We start from the raw sequence: 18,586 nt of genomic DNA on the forward strand, positions 1-18,586 counted from the left end.
TTATGACCCTATCAATCTCTCATCTTTGTTGGGATTTTATTAATGTGTCGGTGCGTGAAGGCACCATTCGGATGCAAAGGCTGAGTTTCCTGCTGCTTAAACTGCCGCTTAAACTGCAGCTGCTTTCTGGGAGGGGCAACTCTCCCATCTTCAGACTATTACTCTTCTCTCACTTCTCTGACGAGCACTCGCTATCGACGATGATGCAAGTAATAGGGCAACCTTCGTTCTGGACCATTTAGATAGAGCAGGTTCGATTACATCAGGGGAAGCATGCATTTAGGGCCAAAACTAATGTGCTGCTCCATGTAGGCTTCATTTTATTGATGGGTCCTTAACCTGCGGTTCTACACCACTTTTGATATCAAACTGATTTGCAAATTAATTAAATTTTGTCAACTTATTATGAACTTATCCTAATGTTCTGCTAAGTGGGTTATGACCCCCTGGGGTTGATTTGTGATCCTCTAGGGGCTGTTCCTCTGCGAAACCTCCCCCAAACCCTTCTCTCTCTCTTCTTCCTCCTCTCCTCTGGAAACTCCCCTCGCCGATATAAGCACAGTTTCAGGCCTATGTCATTCGAACAGCACCCTTGGATTTGATCGATTTGATTGACTAGTTAATTAAATTGATGAACTAAGTAGTCCAGTCTCCCCCACCGGGAAATCCTCCAGCCCTCCCCTCTCCTTCCCCCCCCCCTCCACCCCCCACCGGGAAATTGGCGGCTCTGTGCTGGACAGGAAGGATCTCGCAAAAGGAAATTCAATTGCATAGCAGACGCTATATCACAAACAACCCCGTCGGAAGAACATCCGCAACTGAGCATTATAGCAGAGGTTGAAAAAGCCACTTCTGTTGTAAATTACTTTATTTTCACACGACCGGTTTCGGACTTATAGACACACGGTGCTCGGGGACCACAGCAGAGCAACGACACCTGAGGATGGGCTTATAACAGTCCGAAACAGGTCGTGTGAAAATAATCTAATTTACAACTGAAGCGGTATTTTCAACCTCTCCCAGAGGCTATATTGTTTATTCATAAAATTTGATCTGCAGGTGGCTGGATCTCTCTTCCTCACCATTCTCTGCTCTTTGGGAAGGATGCGGGTCTTGTACGATACATTCCGATCATGCAAAGCCTACCATCATGAAGCACTCATCATACGTAATTACACTGCTAAAAATCTCTCGATCGCGAGCATGCACTGTACGTCAGGTCTCACCATGCACCGGTGTTCAAGAGACCACACTACGCCTCCTGTGGACCTCAAGACCACTCTCATGTTGGCTGCTACAATGCACATACTGGAAGTTGCACTAATCCTCCGAAGAAAAGCTTCAGACAGCGGCAACCCTTTGATATTTGATACCTAAGAAATCCCCAAGCCTCCCCCTGTGGGACACCGGCGCATGCAAAAACTCCTTCCAAGGCAAACGCCTGACTGGGAATCGATCCACTAGTCAATAAATTGACTGACTAATTGATTTCGGATCAAATGATTGTGATGTAAGGGATATAAGGTGGACACAGTAGCTTACCAATTCCAGTTGCAGTCAACTATTACCGCATGCAGCAGTTGCTCCACCTCTTCTCTGTCAAGATCCCTTTCTCTGTTCCACTCTGTGTCATTGTTTGTGGATACTTATTGTTACCAGCAACTGGTATGTTGTGTCAGAGATTGAAAATGCATCGAGAAGTCTTAAAGTGAGGTTTACCCAGTTGGAATGGGACCCGTGCAGAACACTACATCAGCCAACAGATGACCTGTGCGTATTCTCCATCTACGGACATTTACTGTGGTGCTCTGTCCCTGTCTATAACATCTTTGTACGGTGCCCTAACACTCGTGGTGAGATCTTGAGGCCGATCCCTTTATCTGCAAAACTCCACCATTACACGAACAATGGTATCCCTTGTACTGGAAAGACTTACCCGTGTTCCCCCGTGTGGCCAAACTGTGCATAAAGACATTGTGAACTATTTCTGTACATGTAGTTGTGCATGCAGATTATTTAGATCAGTGCATCAACATGGTGTCAAAAGAAGAAGCTAAAGGAACACCTATCAGTTTGATAGACATACTTGCTGAATTTACTGCATGCAAGAGACTGTTATTCGGGAAATGCTGCAAAAATGAATCGGTTGTTTTCATTGTTGATGTAATACAGCCAATGTAACATTGCTGGAATGTAAATAAAGGTGTATTCATTGTATCTCAGTTGCTAAGATGATTTTGCTATAGTGGTTTATTACTATAAGCAATCATTTTTTATAACAGCCCTTTTTACACCAAAACCTGACATAGTCGGTATATGGCCATGTGGGTGAAGCATCAGGACTTTGTTGTAAGTGACTGATCCTGTGGTGGTGCAGAACATCTGAAGAAGCAGAAGAAGAAGAAGAAGAAGAAGAAGAAGAAGAATGGAGACTCCTAGCCAATCAGAGCGGTAACTGCAGGTCCATCGAACTGAGGCAAGAAAAATGTTATCCTGTGACTACCAATATATACGGATGGAGTCTGCTTTGAGCATGTATATGTATTTTCAAAAATGCTGTTTCAACCCAAGTACCAGCTACTCAAAAGATACTGCAGGGCATTGATGGTGTAACATACATGACATTCAGTCAAAGCAGTCAAATTCCCTCACCAGAAATTGTAAAACCAGACACAGTGTTCTTGTTTGATGATGTTGCTAACTGATGAGGGTGTTAGTACACATCACACTATGGATAAGTTCTCTCACATGTCAGACATCCAACCTGAAAGGACACATGTCCATAGGGAGACAATACATTTGTACATAGATGGAAAATTTCAATCTCTCGAAAGTTAACTTAGGAAGCTAAAGACATAAGCCCACATTCCTCTGTGACTGATCAACGTATTAATTGCTATGGTTGGAGGACTTGAGACATACACCCACGTCATTATGAGAAAGAAAGTAGGTGAGTTAGCTGTAAAACTTGATGGAATTGGAAAGCAAGTACATGACTTAATTGTAGGGACTGAGCAAAATGTACGTAAGGAACAGCATGTGAAGCAGCCTGCATAGTATATAGCAAGATGTCATCTAAGCATAAGCTCATCGCTGCATGGGAGGCGATGATGAACCTACTGCTGGTTTCATTAATCACAGAGACGCTCTGAAAGGCAAAACATTCGGTGTCACCGATGAAATACCATACATGCTGGGCACCCTATAACTTTAAATGAATAAACTATTCACAGTAAAATTTTCACCAAAAGATCTGGAGATGTATGGTGAAACGCTAAGGTTGCCTAGTGTACACAGAAAATCAGGACACCAACACATGGCGAAAAGAAGAGATTTTATAAAAGAATTATTATTAGACGGTCGGTATAGCGGTGCTGAAGGTAATCGGTCTCTTCAGTATATATACTATGACGACACCGATAAGATAACAGGTCGACTACGATTGATTGCTCATGGCATCAGCTGCTGTGGACAAAACGGCTCATTCGAATGAGATTGTTTCAATAATTTCAGAACTTGGATAGAGAGGTATAATAGTCACATAAAAAAAGGTTTACATCACCCGGTTTCCCGGAACTCGTGAAGATAGCGGTTGACTGCGGATATTGTATCACGGACACAGTGCCTTTGACTGTTCAGCGATGTCACTAAACCAGCCCAAAGATGTAAACAACCATGCATGAGCAGTCCCTATTAGACGGAGGGGATCCGACAGCCGATCAGTTCCAGTCATTCCACCAGGAAGGAGGTACACGGCTCATGTTGTCTGTATTTGAACCACGCCTGGACGGTCAGTGCCGCTGTTCGATCGCGTCCGCATTGTTACTTTGTGCCAGGAAGGGCTCTCAACAAGTGAAGTGTCCAGGCGTCTCGGAGTGAACCAAAGCGATGTTGCTCGGACGTGGAGGAGATACAGAGACACAGAAACTGTCGATGACATGCCGCGCTCAGGCCGCTTAAGGGCAACTACTGCAATGGATGACCGCTACCTACGGATTATGGTTCGGAGGAACCCTGTCAGCAACGCCACCATGTTGAATAATGCTTTTCCTGCTGCCACAGGACGTCGTGTTACGACTCAAACTGTTGCAATAGGCTGCATGATGCGCAACTTCACTCCCGACGTCCACGGCGAGGTCCATCTTTGCAACTACGACACCATGTAGCACGGTACAGGGTACAGATGGGCCCAACAACATACCGAATGGACCGTTTAGGATTGGCATCACGATCTCTTCACCGATGTGTGTCGCATATGCCTTCTACCAGACAATCGTCGGAGACGAGTCTGGAGACAACACGGTCAAGCTGAACGCGTTAGTCGCACTGTCCAGCGAGTGCAGCAATGTGGAAGTTCCCTGCTGTTTTGGAGTGGCATTATGTGGGGCCGTCGTACGCCGCGGGTGGTCATGGAAGGCGCCGTAACGGCTGTACGATACGTGAATGCCATCCTCCGATCGTTAGTGCAATAATATCGGCAGCATACTGCCGAGACATTCGTCTTTATGAAAGACAATTCGCGCCCCCATCGTGCACATCTTGTGAATGACTTTCTTCATGATAACGACATCGCTCGACTAGAGTGGTCAGCATGTTCTCCAGAAGACATGAACCCGATGGAACACGCCTGTGATAGATTGAAAAGGACTGTTCATGGACGACGTGACCCACCAACCACTCTGAAGGATCTACGCCGAATCGCCGTTGAGGTGTGGGACCATCAGTGCCTTGATGAAGTTGTGGATAGTATGCCATGACGAATACAGGCACGCAGCAATGCAAGAGCACGTGCTACTGGGTACTAGAGGTACCGGCGTGTACAGCAGTCTGGAACACCACCTCTGAAGGTCTCGCTGTATGGTGGTACAACATGCAATGTGTGGTTTTCATGAACAATAGAAAGGGCGAAAATGATTTTTATGTTGATCTTTATTCCAATTTCCTGTGCAGGTTCCGGAACTCCCCGGGACATAGGTGATGCAAAAATTTTTTGATGTGTGTAGAATGAAAATGAGGACAGTAGTTGGAGAACTACACAAACCAGCATGCAAAGCATATCCTCGAAGGCATGATATGACTATAGGTTCGGATGAGTTATGACAGGTTGATCTTATAGATATGAGGGAATATTCACATGAAAGTAATGGATTCACATATATTTTAATGGTTATTGATACATTGTCCAAATTTTCCTGGGCTTTATCTGTTAAAACAATAACAGGGAGAAGTGCCGGGAGTATGTTTGTGCATTTTTTGCAGCCAGGGATGAATCGATGCCCTTACAACCTCGAAACCAAAGCTCGTTGCTATTCTACCGGGTAAATGGCTTTCTAATACAGATCTGCTCATGTTTTTTACGAAAGAATTCAGTAATCCGAGATTCTGTGGTGTGTTATGCGTGTTACATTACCGAAGGCTATGTGGAAATCTGAAGAATTTGGAACTGTGAATTTAGATGTTGCCGGGGGACCAGGAGCCCACAGGGTGCTGAGCAAAATAAAAATAACGTCTACTACTTCGACTCATGTGGAGACTTGCAGCCGCCAGATGAGTTACAACGATACTTCACTGACAGAAGACGTGTATCCTATAATTTTCTTCGCTACCAAGAGTTTAGTACCTACTAACGTAGGCATCTATGCATCATGTTCTAACGTTTACGAAGGAGCATGTGTGTAAGGAGACGCATTAAGCAACCCTACTGAGGTTCAAATGCAATGTCGTATACTCTGACTTTAAAAGAACGATCGCCAGTATTACGCGCGAATTACTTGTCGCCGATTGATTCAATCAACGGGAAGTGGAGTATTACGCTGATTGGACTGGAGACTCACAACAGCAGTCAGAATATCACACAGGCTAAAAATAAACTTCATATGGAAGTTAATGGTGGAACAGAAATTGTGGAGATAGGACCTGGTGCACACTATATTGGCAACTTAAGTGAAGCTTTAAACAAGTATGGAAGAGGGACTGACCTACAAGCAAACATCAGTACATTCAAATCTGAAATAAATACGAGAGCAACTATTGACTTTAGTCAGAAACGATCAATAGGATGGCTACTGCTATTCGCAAAAGAACAGGTTTTGAAGAAGTATTCTAATAAATTCTATAGATCTGTCCAGTCAGTGGGTATACTCCCTGTCAGTACAATCTGTGTCGAATGTAAAATTGCAAATAACACTCATCTCAACAACAGATTGATACATACAATTTGCGGATTCTTCCCATCACTGGGAACAGAGTATAATATCGTTGAGACACCTACCAACTATATTTACTTCCCAGTAACAGTTCAGGCTATGGGCTATCTGGAGCTGCGTATTGTGGACCAGAATATTCAACTTGTGGATTTTGGGGCCGAAGAAATGATTATATGGTTACATCTGTAACGGAGTCCGGCCCCGGTAGCTGAATGGTCAGCGTGACGGAATGTCAATCCTACGGTCCCGGGTTCGATTCCCGGCTGGGTCGGAGATTTTCTCCGCTCAGGGAGTGGGTATTGTGTTGTCCTAATCATCATCATCATTTCATCCCCATCGACGCGCAGGTCGTCGAAGTGGCGTCAACTCGAAAGACCTGCACCAGGCGAACGGTCTACCCTACGGGAGGCCCTAGCCACACGACATTTCATTTCATCTATAACGGAACCATAGTGACCTTGAATTTGCAGAGATCCTGAAGCGGTGGTGGGCTTCAACCATCTGGGACATATTGGAGGCATAGTCGACAACCTTTTACTTTCCTGAACGGAAGCTTTTTTTCAGTAGAACTCTATGAGAATATATATAATTTTTTTCTGTAAGTCTACGCTAAAAACTTGTGCGAACGTAATTTTTTTTACGATAGCTGAATTCCACAGTCCCAACAGCACAGGTTGTATAGTAATTCTGTTGGACTGTTTACACAGTTAACACCAGTCTTCGACGACTAGTGGCAAGTGAAGCTTAAAAACATAATTACATAACACACATGCTGTGTAGTTTTAGATGTTTACACACTACATACATGCTGTGTAAGAATAAATAAGTACACAAATTTCTTTTGTTTTTTTTATGCTTTTGTTTAGATTTTTTAACTTTTTTCTGCACATGGTGCGCATATATATATAAAATTACATACTGTTTTCTTGTTTTATGCATTTTTTCCACGAATGGCGTGCGTACATACACGTGGACATAGCACGCGTAAATAAATCAATAAATATTTACACAACAAACACACACACACACACACACACACAGCTGCATACACTACGATGAAAGGGTCGTACTCACTCTCTCTCTCACACACTCATACTCTCCCTCTCACGCAGCGAGTGGTGTTAGTATGGGAGAATTTCACTCCCATCATCACAAATGTCTCTTCTATCGTCATGAGCGACAGACCGATGTTGACTGCAGCACAGTTTTCCCTTCGTGTCCTCCCGATCGAATATTAGTTTGTCGTATCATATGCAGTGGCTGTGGTACAGCATCACGAACACTACTGTACAGGCACTGCAAATCGTGACAGAGAGGGCTCTTGACATCTCAGGACGCTAGTATCTTGAAACCGATGAACCACTGGCCCTTTACTGTGATTCTCGCACCCTCACACCGACGATGCGACACAGAAATTGCTTCGTGAATGCATACTACAGGCTCCCTGCCGACGTACCTCCAAGAGACTACTACGGCCCTAAGGGTTCTAGTAGCTAGTAACCGATGCACCGCTGCCCCTTTACTGTAGTCCTCGCACCCTCACACTGACGTTGCGACACAGAAATCCCTTCGCTATCGCATACTATAGGCTCCCTGCCGACATACCTACAAGAAAATAATACCGCACTCAGGACTCTAGCATCTTGTAACTGATGCACCGCTGCAGGTTTATTCCTCGAACCCTTACACTAACGATGCTCCTCAGTGTTGCTCCTTCCAATGGGCGACACATACGCATTCGTGATTGCAGACCTACAAACTCCATAATCAGCAATCCGTTCTACTCATCTTTCATAGGACCAGTACCCTGCTTCTTCTGTGGAAGAATACCATAAGGATTGTTGGCCGTGTATGAGTATGTGTCGAATTCATTACCATGGTAACGCATTACTTCGTGTGGACTGCAGTTCTTCAACAATTAGATGAAGCTGTCTGTATCCATATAAAATAGTATAGGATCTGTGAAATGAGTTTTCGCAAAATGGCTCTGAGCACTATGGGACTTAACTTCTGTGGTCAGCAGTCCCCTAGAACTTAGAACTACTTAAACCTAACTAACCTAAGGACATCACACACATCCATGCCCGAGGCAGGATTCGAACCTGCGACCGTAGCAGTCGTGCGGTTCCGGACTGAGCGCCCGAACCGCTAGACCACCGCGGCCGACTGAGTTTTCGCAAACTCATAATGAAAGCATTATTTGTGGAGTTTAGATTGGTGTAGTTTGCATATCCTCACCTAAATATGCTTCATAAACGCTACTGAGTGTTCGCTATCTCCACAGGAACAAAGTTCTTATTGAACTGGTGACCCACTCAAAATTTGGTCTGGAAATGCATTTTCTTATGCAATAACGTCCATCCCATTCGGTTCCAATCAAAATTTCATGTCGTTTCCTCAAATTCTCTATTGTTTTCGGAAAATTGAACTATTTATTAATTTATAAAAATCTTTCTAAAAATAACACATTGTGGAAGCTTTCTGTCTGGTATTCAAATCAATGTACTTTTTTAATCAGAGGGACTGCTTGAAGGAGATGCAGAGGCCCAGGTGATTCTAACCAGCTACATTCCCAAACTGGGGTACTGTTGAAGATAACTATAATGAACAATGAATCTCCGCTTCTTCCCCAACGTTGTCTTCAGTTTTGGGGTGGCGCCTCCTCGTTGAACAAGTAGCTCTTGACACAGTGGCAAATAGGCTTATGTATCACGCAAACTAATAGGGTATGTCAGTTCTGTCTTTATCACATATCCTACATTAGAATCAGCCGCCATACCCCCCATGAAAAAAAAGAATGCGTTAGCATCAGTCAATAATGGAATGCTGCACTTTGTTTTGAGCATTGCGTTTCAAGACAATGCAGGTGTCGTGTAATAAAATATGGGGTCCAAGTAATATGTGGTCATGCATAGACTGGGGAATTTCTCGAAAATGACTGCAAGCAAGCGCACGTCTGCGCGTGAGTAAAGCCGTGCCAGCTGTACTAAAGTGGAGATGTGGAATTCCTGCCAGACATTCATGGCATGCTCATACTCAGCGTCCGTTGTGGCATCGCCTGTGAGGTTGCTAGAGAATGCAGTTACGTTGGGCAGCCTGGTTTCGTTGAATTCTGCCATACTATCTACATACTGAAATGGGAAAACCCCTTTCCTAGTCACAAATTGAAGCTATCCCTCATCGGGAAATACAGCTGGAGTAATAGGCGTATCCTCCCTAGGTATAGTACCTACATAATGTTGTGTCTAGGCAAGACAGCCTAGACACAATGAGAGGAAGCCGAAAGGCACGCGCTTAAACTCATGCAGGCTGGCGTGAGGTCTGAAACAGGATACGTAATGAATGCTATAAAGAAGATTACGTAGCTTCTGGAATACTTAACTTTAATCCACATTTGTAGAACTTCGCTCTTGATGATACATTAATAGAATCTCAATATCAATTGAATACGGCGCCTTGCTAGGTCGTAGCAAATGTAGCTGAAGGCTATGCTAACTATCGTCTCGGCAAATGAGAGCGTATTTGTCAGTGAACCGTTCCTTGCAAAGTCGGCTGTACAACTGGGGCGAGTGCTAGTAAGTCTCTCTAGACCTGCCGTGTGGTGGCGCTCGGTCTGTGATCACTGACAGTGGCGTCACGCGGTTCCGACGTATACTAATGGACCGCGGCCGATTTAAAGGCTACGACCTAGCAAGTGTGGTGTCTGGCGGTGACATTACACATAAAATGTAGCATGTCAAGGAAGTGGAGCACAATTCTCGACGTCATTCGATTGAAGAGTGAAATTTATTCATCAGCGCTCTCAGGAAGGACACTGACCTGACTTTGCTTCCAGCTGAAATCAGCAAGTGCTCAACAAGTAACTGAGCACCATACCCTCTTAAATCATGAGAGAAAACGGGTATGTGCCTCGGTAGCTAGTACTTCAAATTGCACGTATAGTGAGTTGCGCCACAGAACTTCTCTGTAAGATGACAGTGGTCCCTACGAGGAGTTTCCGCTTCCTGGTCTAACGCCAGCCGACATACATGATAACCGATCGCGTTGTTGTACAAATCTTCATTCTCCTACGATATAGTCATGGAAACGTTGTTGTAAAGCTTATCAACCTTCAATGAAAACTTTTCTGTCTCAATGAGCAACCAAACCACAGGATTATCTCCGACTTAAGATTTTTAGTGGTAAAACTTTAATCGTACGATGATACAGCTTCGTACGCTTCCACACATGGTACATGTTTTCGTGTAAAGTTCGTATGTAGGATCACTTTCACACAGGGTCACAAGAGTGAGGAGTCATTCAAAGTCGGCGTACGCCACTAATAGTCCTCGCTCCTGGTAGTGAACTTTTTTAAAGTTTATGAATTTTCTTCCCCTCAGTAGGCACAATAACAAAAAAATGTTCAAATGTGTGTAAAATCTTATGGGACTTAACTGCTAAGGTCAACAGTTCCTAAGTTTACACACTACTTAACCTAAATTATCCTAAGGACAAACACACACACACACACACACACATGCCCGAGGGAGGACACGAACCTCCGTCGGGACCAGCCGCACAGTCCATGACTGCAGCGCCCCAGACCGCTCGGCGAATCCCGCGCGGCCATAATAACATGTACAGGGTTTTTGGAAGCCTAATCTGCTAGATACACTGGTAATAACTTTTGATAGGAAAAATAGTTCAAACATTATAAGCAAATATTCTTACACCAAGATCGGCTGAAAATTGTTTGTTATCAATACATAATGATAATTGTCTTTCTCTTTATTCTTCTCCTTAGAGGATAAGAACATGCTTACATACATTTTATGCTCACCGGCAAATTTTGAGAAATGGAGGGTGCCGACAATTGTATGCCTGTGATACTCATTTCACTTGCTTTTCCTTCTGAACCCATACACGTGAAATGATATTGCAGTATTCCGGACCACAAATTTAGGTATGTCCTGGATCTTCATGGGGAACTATCAAAGTCATAGAACTTATGAATGTCCAGGTTATCCGTATGTAGACTGCAGTTCTTTCCTGTAATATCTTTTGCCAGGTTTGACCATACAAAACTAGCCTGATCATTTTCATTTTGGAGGTTAGTATATGCCTTCTTATCAACTATTTCCTTAGGGAACATAATATAGCTGGATCCTCCATTTACCGGTCTCGGAAGCACTCAAAGCGCGTACACGAAACCACGAAGTGCTTCGTGTTGTCATGCCATCCCCCCCCCCCCCCCCCAAAGACAATGAAAACTTGTGATTTCAACGGCAGAGGCCAGAGGCACCTTTGAGGAGGTGCGGCTGTTCAATGCACAGCACCACATTGCATTTAATGGCGGGGCACAGTGGATCATTGACTACCCTGATGAGCTCCGTTTCCATGAGAGGCAGGCATGCTCTCAGGAATACAACAGAGTTGTGGTACCCTCTTGCCGGATTCTCGATCCTTCGCTCCTCAGAGGAGTCTGCAATCACCGAGTATTCTAACTGTGGTATGGTGTCACTGATCTGATACCCTCCACTAAGAGGATGAGAGAGTCGTTAGCCACAGGGTCATCACTATTACCATTGCTACTACTACTACACGAAGACTCCATCCACTCCATTGCCATAGGTGGTTATGTTGAGGTGTTGAGGGGTATGCGTCGTTGAGTATACGAGTTGTAACACCCCACCCGTCACTTATCTGGTTTTGGCGTGTGTTCACCCCAGATAATTGACAAACAGATCAACAGAGTGTGCAAAAACTGCAGCAATATCGGATAACACAAAGAAAGTAATAAGGCCCTGTGACTCCTGACTGAACTACGGTGGCAGGGTTGATATTAATTGATTCAGAATTGATCCCTTTTAATTAAAAGGGGTGCACATTGATGTTATATTCAGCTATTGAACACCAGATGAAAAGTGACTTGGGATTTCAACTACTTGATTGAGAACAGATGCAGTCGATTAGCAAAATTTATTTTAACTCACGACTTTCAATCAACACATTACATGACTCTCCTAACAGGCAGTGGGAATAAATTGCGTTTACGTGGAGTAAAGCGCGATAAATCAAAATTAATTCCTATCGACTGACCCATACGTAATTCAAAGTGCGAGAAGAATTCTACAAAACACGGCCCATGAAACCCTCGTGGAAACTTTTGCCGATGTGATCCAACAAATTAATCAGGGGCCTAAATCAAGCCATAGCAGGCGCAATATCACCGAATTCAGGATGGTGGGGCATTGTCGTTGTGGGGACATCGGCCGGCCTTGTGGTGCTGCAAGGCTACACTTGTCTATTCACTCCTAGCTATCTTGCTCAGTACATAGCTGAATGAAACTTTCTATTTCCAAGCTCAATCGTTCCATTTGCTAAGCCCTAAAATGCAGAATTGCTCACTCTATCTCAGGCAAGCTGAGTAAAGAACGCCACGTCCGCACTCCAGGCAAGCTGGGAACGGAAGACCTCTACAGAGACTTCTGCCAGTCCGCTCTTCCCTTCGGTTTCCCCTTCAGCAAAATCACTTACGCCAATTGCAGCGCAAGACGCATTAATTATGCATCGCTTCCCAGCTCCAATCAATACCTGCCCTGGGAAGTGAACAAATTCCCACAAAATTTCCCTTCCTCTCAACTTCTGCTATCTAGCTCCTCCCAGGCCACCCATGAAGGTTAGAGTCTGCACAAAACACCATTTTTTTCTGGAATTCTGACTCCCAGGAGAGTACTTCAAATTCCTTGGTCCTATGTTCCCATCGGAGGCCGGCGTATTTCATTCTGTCGCTCTTAACCTGATTTACTTCAGACTCTGCAGACCGTGAATTCAGCGTGAAGTTGCTATAGTTACCAACACACGTATTTTGGCCTCTGTTGACCGCTCCACCGTAGCTTTGCGTGACTTTCTCGCATGTTTCACTGAAAATGGGACGATGGACATTTATCAACATTTGTACTAGTTCTCCATCTGCTCCCCAGTACACCAGCGTCGGGTCAACCACCCCCTCACTGTCACTCACCTTAAGGCAGCTGGAGGTCATGTCCCGTTACTGCTTTCTCAGAGTTTGAGCTGTCCTAAGCTGCCTATTGTCGCTTCCCTTCGCCGCTCCCCAGCCCGGGCGCAGTCAACTCTGAATACTTCCCTGGGATAAACTAGCCCCCAGTAAATCGACGCATTTCCACAAAGTTTTCATGTCATGTGAATTACATTAAAACCGTCACCCAACATTAATTATTCCAAATGTCCATACTATACCCTCTACAAGATGCATTGTGCCTTGTCAGTCATTTTTGTTCAGTGATCTTTAATGACTTCATGTAAGGGGCATAGTTCTTGCCATCTTACTGAGTATACCTTTCGTTGATGATGGCGAGGACGAGATAGTGGTGAAGGAGGAGGAGGAGATGCTGCAGTACTGGGCCAGTGTGAGCATCCAGACTGCGGCTGTTGCTTCTACTGCAGCACTGACCTGCTTGCCAGTGGGAGAGCGGCCTATGGACTCCAGAGCAGTGCTGCTGTGGCACCGTGGGCAGCCGGGGAGGGGGGGGGGGGGGTGGCGGTGGCGGTGATGGTTGTTTCCAAATTGACGACTAGTAGCGCCCTTGCTGGCGAGTCATGCCTCATTGTGCCCCGCTTTGCCATATATTAAGAGTATATACAAAAAGTTTGCACCACATACTTACATAAAATTAGATGTTTATATATTATTTCAAGGAAGAAAATGGCTCTGAGCACTATGAGACTTAACTTCTGTGGTCATCAGTCCCCTAGAGCTTAGAACTACTTAAACGTAACTAACCCAAGGACACCACACACATCCTTGCCCGAGGCAGGATTCGAACCTGCGACCATAGCGGTCGCATGGTTCCAGACTGTAGCGCCTAGAACCGCTCGGCAACGACGGCCGGCATTATTCCAAGACCTGGTCAGATTATGTAAAAGAAAAGGTTAAATATTTTGAGTATCAATATGTTCGTTACTCAAAAACCAACTTTTCTAAGCGCTGCATAGTATTAAAACCTTTCTACTTTTGGAATTAGATGCAATTTATGACAGAAACAGAAGTTTTCAGAAAGCTATTCTCTTACTTTTTGAATTATTCCACTTTTCTCGAGATATTACAAGCACATAATACTAATGTTGTAGAGTTCTACTTTTGGAATTAGGTACAGTTTATCATAAAACACATGTAAAAGTTTCCATAAATGTACCTCATCGAAGTTTGAGTTACTACCAAAAAAACAAATTTTGGTACCTAAATTTCATAAAACGAGTCATAAAACGAGTTAGATTAACTAATCTTTGTTATCGAGCCTCAAAGCCAACACTAAAGCGCTATGTTCATTACATGTAATAATGAAGATGTACCTAGTTTCAAGATTACATCATAGAGCATAAAAAGGTACAGGATTAAAGCACAGTTCACAGGACACCGCCTAACGACGGATCTGGTTCGAAAATTCTGGAGTTCAAAATTAAAGAGCTGTTGAGCCAAGAACATTATAGAAGTAAAATACAGAGATACTTATAGAAAAACTGATAACTTTCCCTCCAACTAACAACTATATTAGTAGTGTTATTGTCTGCCGGCCGGTGTGGCCGTGCGGTTCTAAGTGCTTCAGTTTGGAACCGCGTGACCGCTACGGTCACGGGTTCGAATCCTGCCTCGGGCATGGATGTGTGTGATGTCCTTAGGTTAGTTAGGTTTAAATAGTTCTAAGTTCTAGGGGACTGATGACCTCAGTAGTTAAGTCCCAAAGTGCTCAGAGCTATTTTTTTGTTATTGTCTTGTCATAAAGGGTGCTGGCTAGGCTCTGCTGTAGACGCTAAAAGCAATTTTGAAGCAAGTGTTCCCTCCGCCGTCTGCATGGATCATATATATAAATAGCGGAGTGTCTGTTAGCGGGAAGGTTATTCGATCGTTGTCAGTCATATGGGAAAGTGCTACACTCGATTCTGTTCGCGTCTATTTAAGCCTCGGACGTCATTAATAACGGCTGAGAATAATGTGTTTCTGTCTAATAGTATATCGCTTGTAAATGGTGAAATTGTGTAAAAGTTAACTTACTTGCATTATGAATTTTTCTCGAAACCCCGTGTTTCGCTAGGAAGTGTCCGAAACTATTCCTCACTTTAAAGGCGAGCAGCTAACTTTTCGTGAACGGGAACAAACAGCAGAAATCGTATCTAAGCTGATTCGAGTGCGATGAAAGAAAGGACAAGCTTTAACGATTTTCATATTTATTGTTGCGCGTGTGACCATTGATCATAATACGTTTCGCTAAACGACAGTAGACTTTTATTTTTCGTCGCTGTTCCACTTTCCTTAACATTATACTTAGAGAGTTTGAACATTTTATTTCAAATTGAGCGACCTGCGAAGTGTACCTGTGGAATGAAGACTATGGCTACTACGTCTCCATTGCTTTCTGGCTGTCAGCGCAAGTGGTTTTCAGGCCCTTGTAAAACACTGTACATCGAAATATCGCAGGAGACTAGGAAACATTTCAACTTATAAATTACAGAACGAATACCATATATTATTACCCGCCGCCCCACATTCTCCCAGTAGCAGTGTATCCTTCCCTCTTTTCCTCGCACTGTTCTCTCGTTGTTCAACTGCCACCGTGTCCCTCTCTTTCTCTCACACTGCCATTCTCTCCTTCGGTCTTTCTAACCATAATCACTGGCTTCTACCTTCCAGTGGTTATAACCTTCCCGTCTCTTTACCACTGCTACTGTCTCCTTCTGTCTCAACATAAGAAAGCCCGACAAGTTTGCATACCGAATATTTTGGGAAAATTTGTAAAGATGCTGAGCAAGGTATAATGAGGCAGCTGATATCCCACTTTACAATGTCTTTTGAACAGAAGCACATTAGTCATTTTTGTGGTCAGATGGAGCATTTCTACTTTAGTTTTCTTCTTTCCTCTACTACAGCATGTCACTCATAGGAAAAAAACTTTTTGGGTCAGTAAAATTTTGATAGTTTACTTAAGTGAAACTGAAATAACGCAAAACTAATTTTACACCTTAAACTGGACTTTACATGTGCAGAAATTTTGCATGACTGTGCAGAAATTTTTCATGTGCTTCAGTATTACAGCAGTGATTTCCCGGAATCCTTCTTGTGATAACGATGACACTTCACAGCATGTTTCTAGGTGCTACTTCACTTTGTAAACTACGTTTTCGTCTCACACAGGATTTTTCGTGCGTATTTTTCACGTACTAGTAGGATAACTTTGAACCTCTGTATCTCGGAAATGGATAATGATATCAAAAAAACTGTCAAGGTTTGTTGAGGTCGGGATCTTAAGAATACGTCCTACAAAATTCAATCAATTGCTATGCATAGCCGTCTTGTAATCATAGGCTTGGGTTTGGAACGTCAAAACCATATTACTCGGGTTTTCTCAGGAAGCGCCTATGAACTACGTGGTGCCTTCATAAGCCGTTGAAGGCGGGCCATAGATGACATCTGATGCAAAAAGAACCAACCGAATTCCTCCATTTGATTGAGCGGGATGAAGTGTGTAATATTCACACTTTGGCCCTGTACTGTAGGGTAGTGACAATTAGACTATTCTTAAAGGTCCCAAGCTCAGAGGATAACCTGAACACGTGACAATACCTTTCTGTCACCACCAGAACGCGAGGTATGAGTCCCGAAAACCTCGACTTTTGTTGTTGTCGTTTAGGAACACATTCGTAGCACAATGCTGCCGCAAGCGTACCGAAAATAGCGTGAGCGATATGCGACAGTCTGAACTCACTCTCTGAAAGTTACTTCCGCCAAAAGGATTCCCTTGTTGCACATTGATTTTGTTTTACGAATATACGAATGCTTAGAAATATCTTGAGCCATGCGCGGTCAGTGTTCATGCCGCTTACTGTCACCTCGTTTCTTATTCGATTTACTGGCGTCACTAAATTGCTGGTTTGCTTGCCCGTGAGTGGCAGCAGCGGCGCTCATCGGTGAGTGCACTGTCGTAATATCTCTGGAGTGACCGCTAGTATTTCCGGGTCGTCCTCTGTCGGAGTGCAGTCGGGATGGAACTCCGGTGAGGTCTGCACAGCCAGTACTCGCCCGACCGCTGGGGACACACATGCACTGTCCAACGGAAGGAGGCTTCAGCGGGGACGAGCGTTGGTTGATCGCTCTGTCGGTCGTCTCATCGGGCGACCAGTAATTGGTCTTTCGGACGCTTCTGGGCCCCCTCATTTGATCATCTTGCGGGACTTTGGTCGGTTCCTTCCTTGTGCAGAGATGTCGGGTGGTCAATGGGCTGGTCTTCCCTCTGCATGGTTGGGTCCGAACCCGTGTCTCCAGGACGTCGTCCGTCCGAAGGTAGTCGGGATGGAGCTCCGGGCAGCCATGACACACTCGACCGTTGCCGACACACATAACTTGAGTGGGGACGACCTCGGTTGGTCGTTCGGTCGGCCGTCTAATCGGACGACCTGTATTTGGTGGCCGAACGCTTATGGAATCTCTGTGTGCGTCGACTTGTGACTTTTCCTTGTTGTTCCACAGTGATTCGCTCTAGGATTGTAGGAGTTCTTGATTCAAGTGTTTACGTGGAACTGTGTGTAGCTTCTGTGATTTCCACTAAGCAGTTACGAATGCTGTCTGCGTAGCAGAGTAGTCTGTTGGTCATGGGACGCAGCAGCAAGTGTGTGTTTCCTCGGCGTGTTGATGTTGTCCGGCACGGTGTGTAGTTAGACACCCTTTGGTGTTTGTTTATATTGTTGAATGGTTATTGTGCCTTGGCTGTATTTAGACGCCAATTTTGAAGACCTAGTGTTGCTGGTATCTTCGTCCTCGTTGATATTTTCCTTTGTCGTGGTGTTGGTCGGACGGAAAGGGGTTGATTAGGTTGATAGTTGGTCTTTCAGCCTTTCCTGGGTCGGGTTGCCGTCCGATTATTTAATCTTACCTTTGGCTGCCTGTCTTGTTGTGGGTTGGCAGGAGAGCCAACCCCGTGTTACTAGAGCAAGCCGAAAGGCACGCGTTTTAGCTCACGCAGGCTGGCGTGAGGTCTGGAACAGGACAGGGAAATTAGACTTTAGAAAAAACGGACGTAGCTGGTGGAATACTTAACTTTAATCAATAAATGGTGAACGTCGCTCTTGACGGTACATTATTCATAATAGCAATATTAACTGGTAATGGCGCCTTGGTAGGTCGTAGCAAATGACGTAGCTGAAGGCTATGCTATCGTCTCGGCAAATGGGAGCGTATTTTGTCAGTGAACCATCGCTAGCAAAGTCGGTTGTACAACTGGGGCGAGTGCTAGGAAGTCTCTCTAGACCTGCCGTGTGGCGGCGCTCGGTCCGCAATCACTGACAGTGGCGACACGCGGGTCCGACGTATACCAACGGACCGCGGCCGA

The sequence above is a fragment of the Schistocerca piceifrons genome, chromosome 4, assembly GCF_021461385.2.
Source record: "Schistocerca piceifrons isolate TAMUIC-IGC-003096 chromosome 4, iqSchPice1.1, whole genome shotgun sequence".
Taxonomy (NCBI): Eukaryota; Metazoa; Arthropoda; class Insecta; order Orthoptera; family Acrididae; genus Schistocerca; species Schistocerca piceifrons.